The sequence below is a fragment of the Staurois parvus genome, unplaced genomic scaffold (assembly GCF_062004578.1).
Source record: "Staurois parvus isolate SC_StPar_1 unplaced genomic scaffold, SC_StPar_1.0 ptg000037l, whole genome shotgun sequence".
Taxonomy (NCBI): Eukaryota; Metazoa; Chordata; class Amphibia; order Anura; family Ranidae; genus Staurois; species Staurois parvus.
This window is the reverse complement of record NW_028317833.1, coordinates 586,518-598,967: the sequence shown is the minus strand read 5'-3', so window position 1 is coordinate 598,967 and position 12,450 is coordinate 586,518. Positions and strand designations below refer to the sequence as shown.

General features: G+C 48.1%; 1 protein-coding gene across 1 annotated transcript in view; it reads right to left on the bottom strand.

Annotated features, from left to right (window-relative positions):
• The window catches only part of LOC149470594 (uncharacterized), an 81,108-nt gene that overhangs the window by 36,623 nt on the left and 32,035 nt on the right, over positions 1-12,450 (bottom strand). The gene's annotated exons all lie outside the window — the stretch shown is intronic.

The following is a 12,450-nucleotide window of genomic DNA, read 5'->3' as shown; positions in this document are numbered from 1 at the left end:
ACCCCTTAGTGTACATCCACCTCCAACACACTATTGCGCTCACCTCCAGGTTTGACCCGTAATGCCAGGTCAGACTACGCTTCTCCCTTTAACCCGGGAGGGTATACTGGTACACAGATCTTCACCATTGTCAGCACTTTAAAACTCTCCAAAATGCTCCACAATCATAGGAACAAAATGCTCCATATAGTGTAGTATTGCCAAGTAAAACGGACTTTATTAAAACAATCAAAATAAACTCACATATAAAAGTGTCCACCTGGGACACTGCAGGGCAAAATCTCACTATATAGTATGTCTTGTGAACAAAGTACAGGAATCCCTTTTCCAAAATGGTGGCATGTGCACTTGTAGCTTGACATCATCGGTGTACCCTACGCTTTACGTCACGTGGTGGGTCTGCAAATGGTCAGTGGGGACCAGATCCAGACCCACACAGGCATCTGTGCAGCAGCAGATCACTTCTAATAGTGATCTATTGCTGGCTGCATCTCTAGAGTGGATATGTAACGGAACCGACCCGGCCTGTGCTGAGTACTTCCATTATAATACCGCTTCCCCGTGTGGACACCGACCACAGACACCACAGCCGACCATACAAGACTACACAACACCAGTCCTGAAGTAAACCAGGAAATAGACTACTTTATTTTAACACAGATACAAGATATATACATTCAATGAAACAACCCCCCCTCCCTGCATAATGACACAGGGCGGGGCAATCTACCTTTAGTAACAAGAGACACACCAGCAGACAGTCCCATCAGGAGGGAGGGCTGCTAGAGATACCCCCCCCCCACCAAGCCTAAACACATACAGTACATCCCATAATAGTTTTCTCCCAAGTCAGACAAACAATAGAACAATGAGATGCAACTACATGGCATTAAACAATCTACAACCCCCCACCCCAATATTAGGACAGATCACCCTGTACCCCTAACAGGCACAGTGTGACTTACACATAAGAGGGATATGGGGAGCTGAGACAGGGGTCTCCCCACCTCTCCAAAGGGGGCTGTGCTCCATGGACCCCCACCCAAAGTGAGCTGTGCTCCATGGGCCCCCCACCCAAAGTGAGCTGTGTTCCATGGACCCCCCCACCAAAAGTGACTCCCATCACAGGATACATTCTATACAGCAAACTCTTCATAAACAGGATGGGGAATCTACATGACAAGTAAGGGGAACCTGCATACTGGAGTCACGGATCAGATCCCCATTAATGTTTTGTTTTCCAGTAATAATAATCAGGACATACAATTCGGTGACATTACCAGGACTGAGAAAGCATGCATGGCATGGAATGTGTTTCATCATCTAACAGGGAGATACAATACAGACATTGAGGGGATAATAGTCCGATGGAAGTGCTACATCCATATTCAGGAGAAGAGAACATGTCACAGAAAATTGCTTCAAGAAACTCCCAACTTGGACAAACCTCCAGTAATAAACAATCTTCAGTGTATTCACCTCATCAATATTGTGTTGTCTAGCAAAGTGTATGCCGGAGGGTTCAAATCGGATGTTGCAGCTTGGCAGGGTGTAGCTCAGTCCTGCCACAGAGGAAGCGGACAATTTGGGCAAGTGTGTGACCAGCACTTACACTGCCTGTAACGTCTACTTGTGTGTGGGGGAGGGTAAGAGGGTGGGGAGAGGGAAATCTGAAAAGTAAAGGGGATGACACCAGAGGTGTAGGTAAAGGGGTGCAAGACCAGTGGGGGCTAAGGAAAAAAGGGGGATCTTAAACTGTGTATAAGTACAATGATCTTATGATCTTCATTACGGGAGGGTTATGATTTGAGGTCAGCCATGAAGGGGGAGGAGTTAGGTAATGTCTCAATAAATATCTACACAAGTATAATTGGATGTGTGAGACCCCATTATCCAGTATATTCATCAGAGGAGTGGAAGTGGATCCAGCATGCCCAGATAGAGGTGACCCTAGAAGGGGAGCCGTGACAAATGGAAATGAGCTCTTCCATCTCTGCAACCATTGATGGTATATCAGAGCTGACACCAGAAGTGGCTCCATCACCTGAGGTGGTGTCACAGAACTGCATGGCGGCTGACTATCCCTCGGAAGATCAAGGTGGAGTCTACAAACTGGTGTCACATAGAGAGTGTTGTCCATTTATATGAGAACATGAGGATCTGAGAAGGAGATATCTACACAAGGTAAAGGAGATCCAACAGGCACCTGGGTGGGGGAAGTTGGATCCAATGTTTTTGGATGGGCTGAGCTGGAACTTGGTGGGTTTGCTGCTTAAGCCTTTAGATGTTACTAATAGTTCTGATAGTAATTCTACACATTGCTGGGATTTCTCTCACTGCCAGAGTGGAGTTGGCCTCCACTGAACAAGGCTCATTTTAGGCCTTCAGCCTGGACATAGTTACATAACTAATCTGATAGAAAGAAGACACAAGTCCATCCAATTCCACCAATAGAGGGGGGAGGGGACACACACATAGAAACCTTCCATATACACGATCCTATACCCACAGCTCATCCAGAGGAAGGAAAATCCAATCTGCTCAAACAAAGGAAAATCATTCCTTCCTGACCCCCCGAGAGGCAATCGGATATTCCCGGGATCACCTTCCCTATAAATGTTCTATCCAGTTTTATTCTGTATATCCAAGAAAGGATCCAGGACTTCTGTAACGCAATCCACCAAAAACACAGCAGGGGGGGGCTTAGATGTGCTGAAGCACCCCCAAAATTCCCTCCACACCCCTATAGATCCCCCATGGTCACAGTCAGGTCTTGAATATCTCTTTTTGTGTATCAGTTGCCCAGAACTGGGAGTATTGTAGATCCCAGACAGGGGACTTTGTCCTGATGTGCGGAGGGATCCAGCGGCTCAGAACTGCAGACCCCGATGCTGTGGTTCTAGTTGTGGCTGCAGGGACCCCGGTGGATTGCTATCTCCCTGTGCCCAGAAGAAGTCCTCTGAGGTCCTCGGGGTGAAGTGGTCACACCGGGAGGAGGATTGCAGCTGCCGGCATCCTCCCCATATCACAATGATCAGCCGGAGATTCAGCAGCTATACAGCCACTCCATCCCTTCCACAATTGGAGGAAGGGGGTCCCCCCATCCCACTGTCCCCTTTCCTGGCCCCTCCCATCCCACCGGGGAGCCGGGACTCATCCAACTGGTGGCATCCTGAGCACTGAGCAGACACAGAGGAACTGACGTTGTCCCTCCTTCTCTGTGACATCAGAACCCGGAACCAACCAGGATTCCATCCCTTCCACTTCTGCTTTGGTGACAACCTGTTAGTGGCTTGTCCAGCATGCCATCCAAGCCGTGCCACTTTTCTCCGATGCTTTGGAGGCCAGAGGAGGGGTCTAGGATCTCATAGAGGCCACACCTCTCCATAAAGAGGACCTGTCCCAGCCCATGATATCACCAGGTGAGCTGTTCATCCCGTGTCCTAGCAAGAGAGTTACCACCATCCAAAATAAAGGGGCGTGTTAGAGAGAAACCAATCCTAAAAGGAATGAGTGACTCCACCCCCTGTGCTCATACATGTAGGTCCCGCCCACAAATGTACACAGTGGTGGAACACCGCACTCACACATGTAGGTCCCGCCCACACATGTACACAGTGATGTCCCCGCCCACACATGTACACAGTGATGTCCCCGCACTCACACATGTAGGTCCCGCCCACACATGTACACAGTGATGTCCCCGCACTCACACATGTAGGTCCCGCCCACACATGTACACAGTGATGTCCCCGCACTCACACATGAAGGTCCCGCCCACAAATGTACACAGTGGTGGAACACCGCACTCACACATGTAGGTCCTGCCCACACATGTACACAGTGATTGCCCCCCGCATCCACGCATGTAGGTCCCGCCCACACAGTGATTGACCCCCGCACTCATGCATGTAGGTCTCGCCCACACAGTGATGCCCCCCCGCACTCACACATGAAGGTCCCGGCCCACACATGTACACAGTGATGGCCCCCCGCACTCACACATGTAGGTCCCGCCCACACAGTGATGGCCCCCCGCACTCACGCATGTAGGTCCTGCCCACACAGTGATGCCCCCCCGCACTCACACATGTAGGTCCCGCCCACACATGTACAGTGATGGCCCCCCGCACTCACACATGTAGGTCTCGCCCACACATGTACACAGTGATGGCCCCCTGCACTCACACATGTAGGTCCCGCCCACACATGTACAGTGATGGCCCCCCGCACTCACACATGTAGGTCCCGCCCACACATGTACAGTGATGGCCCCCCGCACTCACACATGTAGGTCCCGCTTACACATGTACAGTGATGGCCCCCCGCATTCACACATGTAGGTCCCGCCCACACATGTACACAATGATGGTCCCCGCACTCATACATGTAAGTCCCACCCACACATGTACAGTGATGGCCCCCCGCACTCACACATGTAGGTCCCGCCCATCACATGTACACAGTGATGGCCCCCCGCACTCACACATGTAGGTCCCGCCCCCACATGTCAGGGGTCTCCAGGAACATCATGGGTCTGTCAGCAGACCTCCTGTGTGACTCCAATCTGGGGCCCTGGAAAGGCGTTTCATGCGTGTCCTATGGAGATTTCATGGACGCACTTTGCGGGTGATCACAGGCGTGTGCAATGTGAAGGCGTGACATGTGTGTGCAGAAAATGGCGGATTATTCCGTGTCGGTGTGACTAAAATCCAGGAAATAGAGATTTTCCGGAAAAGTGCGCCAATCCCGTGTGACATAAAACATTGCCACGCCCACCATTTTATTCTCTATGGTTCCTGCATAAAAACATGGAATCATGCCTGCCCCCCTAGGGGAGGGGTTATATGGGGGCGGGGCCAGTGGAAGCTCTGTGATTGGCTGTGGGGGGGTCGGTCGGCTCTGAGGACACTTTCCAGCTCTCGGGATGTTGGCTTTGCTCAGCTGTCTACACAATTCTGAAGAGGGACAGTAATATACTGCAAGAGAGGCTTTACCGCCCCCCACTGCAGTCTGACCACAGAACGGGGGCAGCACAGGGTCCCCCCACTTCCCATAGACTTCTCTTATGTCACTCGTTTTTGGTGCCTTCTCTGAAAGTTCACCAAAGATGCCGCATGCAGGACTGCGGGGGAGGGGGGTCAGAAAACGCACCAAAAACATGATGTCATAGAAGTCTATGGGGCGTACACTGGGCAGACCGCAGGGCTCAGTGTGAAAGCATTCTTATGTTTCTCCATGAAGGTCTACGGGCCGGCTCACACTTGCTTTGCCCTCTGAAGAATGATCTGGTTTTGGATCGCTCTTCAGAGGGCACATTACAGGCAGGGAGGTGTCATTATATGGCCTCCTCACCTTCTGCTTGAATCCCTTCAGCCCCGCCCTGGCCTACCACACCCGCCCCATTCCCTGGAATCGGTGACATTGGCTGGGCCCACTGATAGTGACAGTGGTGTCATTCCTGCCGCCGCACATAGACCCCCCTAGCTGAAAGGGGGGAGCAGGTCCATGGAGGTATAAGTGTGGCTCAGCCTTGGGGTATTACCGTCCCCCAACAAGCCCTGACTGTCCTGTCCCCATAATACAGCCCAGCCCATTCTCTGCTCTCCCCTCCCCCTCCCCCATACACTCTTCTCTTCTCCCGGACTGATCCCGCCATGTTTTCTCTGTTCTCATACACGGTACAATCTGATTGGACGATCTCTTCTAGAATGACGGAAACTGTGTAATATGAGGACAAAGCTCAGCCAATCATTGTCTTCATATCCAATCTGGCCTGTCCTTGTCCAATCAGATTGTACCGTGTATGGTCCCCTCTCATCCCCCACAGTCTCTATGAAGCCTGAACACAGGCCCCTCCCATTCTGTCATCATTCCATTACCATCCCCTGTACAGAAATGGGGGGCGTCTAGCAGGCGGTACTGCTCACCACAGGACATGCTTTCCTCCCAGTGACACCACGAACACAGGACATTTCTTTCCTTCCAGTGACACCACCAACACGGGGCATTTCTTTCCTTCCAGTGACACCACCAACACGGGACATGTCTTTCCTTCCAGTGACACCACCAACACGGGACATTTCTTTCCTTCCAGTGACACCACCAACACAGGACATTTATTTCCTTCCAGTGACACCACCAACACAGGACATTTATTTCCTTCCAGTGACACCACCAACACGGGACATTTCTTTCCTTCCAGTGACACCACCAACACAGGACATTTATTTCCTTCCAGTGACACCACCAACACAGGACATTTCTTTCCTTGCAGTGACACCACCAACACAGGACATTTCTATCCTTCCAGTGACACCACCAACACAGGACATTTCTATCCTTCCAGTGACACCACCAACACAGGACATTTCTATCCTTCCAGTGACACCACCAACACAGGACATTTCTTTCCTTCCAGTGACACCACCAACACAGGACATTTCTATCCTTCCAGTGACACCACTAACACAGGACATTTATTTCCTTGCAGTGACACCACCAACACAGGACATTTCTTTCCTTCTAGTGACACCACCAACACAGGACATTTCTTTCTGCTGATTGTCTCTCTGTGGAAACCAATCATTCCCATCCAGGACTCTCGGGGTTTTCTCTATGGAAGAAACAAATACAGAGAGAGGTGGGCTGAGAGAGAACTCCGCTTCTTTCAGTGTTTATGAGACAGAACCGGGAACTCGGGAAATGAATCGTCCAGCGTCAGTTATATTTATTTGATGGTAATTCTCCCACCAGAAGGATGGAGGCGCTGCTCTATGGAGATCCATTCAATCATCTCTCGCTTTCTTTCCCTCTCAATTCAATGAGCTTTATTGGCAGGAACAAATGACATTGTAGCATTGCCAAAGCAGTTTGTATGGGAAGAGGGGAAATATAAAGGGGGAGGGGTCCATGGGAAGGATTATGAAGTCCTCAGTGTTTCATGTCCCTCTCAGTCTGTGGCATGGTGTCACATGTGGTGCAGCTCTTTCCCCCATTGGCTCCTCTTCTCCCAGTAGAATTTGGAGTTTCCTCCTTTCTTCTATAGAAGTGAAGTCCGGGATGAGAGCGGAGAGTCTCTGGAAGTGAGTGTCCCTCACTGATGAGTACTTGGGGCCCCGTACTGTCCTCCTCCCTCTCTCCCCCCCAGGTCCCAGAGGATGGCGGCCCATTCACAAAGTGCAGTGCGATTGGCCCATGAGCAGGAGGAAACCGGCTGTGGGGAGTCATGAGATACGTGCAATTCCTGGTGTGACCGGAGCCTGACCGAGAAAACATTTATCTGGGGTGACGTTTGGGGACAATGTGATCAGTGACACCCACTTATGTCTGATCTCACTATTACTTTTCTATCCGAGTTTTCACTTCAATACGGAAATAATGTGAAATCTGAGGGAAATCTGAGAGCCATATGAAGACTTTGGGCCGTTCTATTGTCTGTTCATATGTCTGTGTGTACATCACACCGAAAAGAGGGACATTTACAGGGCAAAGAGGGACAGAGAAATATGGTGTCACACAAGGGAGAGTGATGGGAGATATGATCAAATACAATCTCATTACCTCCTCTGCTCACACTTCCAGCAACGTCTCCTCTATAATTCCTCCCACATGGAGCTTCCTGTCTGTGCCTGACATCACTTCCTGTCTGTGCCTGACATCACTTCCTGTCTGTGCCTGAAATCACTTCCTGTGTGTGCCTGACCTCACTTCCTGTCTGTGCGTGACATCGCTTCCTGTGTGTGCCTAACCTTACTTCCTGTCTGTGCCAGCCATCCCTTCCTGTCTGTGCCTGACATCACTTCCCGTCTGTGCTAGACCTCACCTCCTGTCTGTGCCTGACATCACTTCCTGTCTGTGCCTGACATCACTTCCTGTGTGTGCCTGATGTCACTTCCTGTGTGTGCCTAACCTCACTTCCTGTCTGTGCCAGCCATCCCTTCCTGTCTGTGCCTGACATCACTTCCCGTCTGTGCTAGACCTCACTTCCTGTCTGTGCCTGACATCACTTCCTGTCTGTGCCTGACATCCCTTCCTGTCTGTGCCTGACATCACTTCCCGTCTGTGCTAGACCTCACTTCCTGTCTGTGCCTGACATCACTTCCTGTCTGTGCCTGACATCACTTCCTGTCTGTGCCTGACATCACTTCCTGTGTGTGCCTGATGTCACTTCCTGTCTGTGCCCGACATCCCTTCCTGTCCTTGCCTGACATCACTTCCGGTGTGTGCCTGATGTCACTTCCTGTCTGTTCCTGATCTCACTTCCTGTCTGTGCCAGACCTCACTTCTTGTCTGTGCCTGAGTTCACTACCTGTCTGTGCCCGACGTCACTTCCTGTCTGTTCCTGATGTCACTTCCTTTCTGTGCCTGACCTCACTTTCTGTGTGTGCCTGACATCACTTCCTGTGTGTGCCTGACACCACTTCCTGTCTGTGCCTGACCTCACTTCCTGTCTCTGTATATGTGTGATCACCACCTTGTGGAGCTCAGAAAAACGGCATCCTGAGAAATGTAAGAAAATGAAACCAAACTGTACGATGACAGGAAGATTTATTACCTACTTCAGCTCCGGAATGTTTTACCCCCTTCATGATAAGGGTTTTTTTTATTTTGCTTTTCAGCACTGCACTACTTTAACTGACAATTGTGCGGTCATGCTACACTGTACACAAGTTTCACTGATATAAATAGAGCTTTCTATTGGTGATATTTGATCACCACTGGGGGGGGGGATATTTTTTAATTTTGAAAACAAATGATATCTTCTACTTTGTTATAAAACATATCCCATAAAATCAGATTTCTTCATACATGTAGTACAACGTGTATTCTGCTCCGTGTCTTTGGTAGAAGCATAGCTGAATCCGTGGATATTGATTGGTTTGTGTGAAGTTATGGTGTCTACAAACTATGGGATATAGAATGGAATTTATGCAGCTTTTACGTCGCTGTTACTTTCTGACTGCCGATCACATTTCTTGAGGCAGTAAAATGCCCGGACCTTACAAACATCCCCAAATGTCCCCTTTATGGGAAGGATACATCCCAAGGTATGTGCTGAGAGGCATGTTGTGTCCATGGAACATTTACAGTTATTGCCATAAGTTATTGGAAAATGAAAAACAAAATCTATTTACACCAAGTTGTCATTTAATGAGCTATTTCTGGCACACGCCATGGGGAGATGTGGAATTACACCCCAAAACACATTCTGCTACTTCTCCCCAGTATGAGGACACCACAAGTGAGAGACTTTCTGGCAGCCTTGCCACATACAGGTCCCAAAATCCAATGACCACCTTAAGGAGGCTTAGGCAACCATCTTAGGGTGCCAGGATAGGGGGGTGGTAAAATATGAACATGCAGCCACTTGCTGGGGATTCAGATATTTAACAATGCTGCAGACGTGTTATTTCCCCCCACACTGCCCACCGCTATACAGCCGGGAGTGTGAGGACTTTAGTAAATCCGAATGTCGGCTGTCATGTGGAAGTGATACAAGTGGCTGTGAAGCCGCCTATCATTCCCACACCCACCACTGAGATGTGCCCCTCCCCCTGACACCATGTGGGACAGCAGAGCCCGGTACTGTCATGGTGGGTGTCACTGGGAAGGACAGAGGGAGCTCAGCGGACCTCCTATACACAGACCAGGACGTGACATGTACATTGGGGTGCCTACATAGGAACACAGTGATCCCCACACACGTTACATATCAGCGCACACGCCGGAGGGAGAGCAATGATTGGAGCACCAGTGCTCCTGTGTAACTCTATACTGATGACCTGGAGGGGCTATTAAAGCGTTCCAAGTGCACACAGTGTTACGGCTTGACATGTTGGGAATCCCATTTCCTCGGCACAACCTCATCTTTTATATTTCACCAGAAAATAGGTCATGAATTGCATTTATGTGCTCAGAAATAAACGTTACTATATTGTTCCTGAGATGTTGCCTTTCATAAACTGTTGTGCTAATATCATGTAACATAGAAAATGACAACTCCCAACATTGGATTATATAGGGTGTCTGCTATCAAAGAATACATCAGATTTGGGGTTTAGTGATCTTCAGGAATAAAATGATTTTTAAAAGGTGTAAACAAAGAACAAAAAATGTCCCCAGGACTCCATGGACCCCTTCATTCCACACCGTCTCCAGGAACCGGGAAACCACAGAGAAGCCAAGTGTCCCCCGACTTCCTCTCCAGGCTGGGATGTCACTCTGGTCGGGCACCACCTACAGGGGAAGAAGCAGACTGCACCGGCCTACATCTGCTCTATGCTTTGTCTGATCAAGATGGCGGCCATTTCTCCCTGAACACAGAGCGCCCTAAACACGAGGTAAACGTGGTGCAGCATTGAGCCCCGTCCAGCTGTAGTGTAGACTTTGACAGGCTGCAGGCAGCGGGGCTGGACGCTGTACCTGTGCCTACCAGGTGTATTGTAATGACAGCATTGCACCCACAGGGGCCGGACCCCCCATGTACAAGGGGCCTAATAGATACCATCAGCTTGTGTCCCATTCCACCAGACTCCTGGAACTGGAAGAGGACATTTTTGGGGGGAAGTGTTGTAGAAGAACCCAGACCACGGTATTGTGCGGTGAAAATATCACCCAACTTTATTCATCATATATATGTGACACTTTAACAACGGAAGAAAAGAGATAGATTGTTTACATTTCAAGGATCTATTTATACCATTTATATCATCTATTATAAGAAATGATTAACATATGACACACCCCTCATTAATACCAGCCCCACCCACTTATGTAACCATCACTCACACTACACATTGTACATATCTCTGCACACACCAGAGGGAGAGGAATAACTCTAGGGCCATCATTCATGGTTCACTATATAAACTGATGACCTGTAAAGGCTTTTAAAGCGTCACCTATGGACAATTTTTGGTACTGAAGTTTGTCACCATTTCACAAGCACATGCCATTTTAAAGCTTGACATGTTTGGTATCTATATACTTGATGCCAACCTCATCTTTAATTTTTCTTCAAATTGGGTCATATATTGTGTTTTTCTGAACTGGAATTATTGTTAGTGTTTTTTTACTGAAAATATGCATTTCATAGACAGCTGCGCTAATATTGTGTGCCAAAAATTTTAACCACCACCATTTTATTCTCCAGGGTCTCTGCTTTCAGAAAATAAAACACAATATTTAGGGGCTTTAAATAATCTTCTGTTCTAACAATGTGAATGTAATCATGTGCATAAACAAGCAAAATCAACTGGCAGCGAAAGACACAACAGCAACAATGTATACAATTATCATCAAATCTATAGTAGCAACTAATGGCCTAAGAAGCAAAGCCACCATATTACTCAACCAAGTTCCAGCTAAACCCATCCAAGAAAATGGATCCCACTTCCCCCCACCCAGGTGACTGTTGGAACTCCTGTAGATATCCCCTTCTGAGATCCTCATGATCTAATATAAATGTACAACACTCTCTGACACCAGTGTGTAGACTCCGCCTTGATCTTCTGAGAGATAGTCAGCCGCCATGCAGTTCTGTGACACCACCTTAGGTGATGGAGCCACTTCTGCTGTCAGCTCTGCTATACCATCAATGGTGTCATTGGTTATCTGATCCATGACTCCAGTACACCGGTTCATCTTACCTATCTTACATTACTTAGATTCCCCATCCCGTCTATGAAGGGCTCACTGCATAAAACATCTCCACTCCAGAGAAAATGTTTCTTCTCACTGGAAGGCCAGGGGAGTATTGGGAGAAATTGAGGCTTTCCCTTACAGATATGGGGGAGGGGCAACATCACCTAAAGTACAGCTATGGGTGGAATTGAAGGGAAGCCATTTTAGGGCGCTCCTTCCACACAAGAAACAATGTATCTGGAAGGACTAGGAATCCATTGGACCAATGGGGATGAAATGTTACTGGCCTTTGATTGGCTCTCCTATTGTTAATGAAGTGAGACTCCCCTTGTCGGTGTCAATAATGGAAAGAAACCATGTGAAATGTTTCCCCCAAATCCAAAAAGGTGACCCCCTTGGGTAGGTAGCCATCCTACTATTCCTAAAAACTAAAAAACTAGTAGTTGGAAGTCAATATAAAGCACTTTATACTGTTTTTAATTGATTATATATATATATGTACGTATTTTTTCTTTTTTCTATTTTTTGTATATGCATTTTGTAATAAATTTTGGATTAAACCTTATTGTTAAAAGTAAATGTGACCGACTTCCCTGTTGCCAATTACATGCACAGTCTATATAGCCGACGTATACAGGGTTGTTAAACAGTGGATATAACAGTTACATGTTTTCACACAAACAACATCACAATTAGCAACATTGTCTCAATTTGATCAATACAGCTGTCCATAATGATAGCTATAAAGGTTTGGCCCCAAAAAGATGGCCGCAACTATACATACTTCAAGAAAATGGCGCCAAA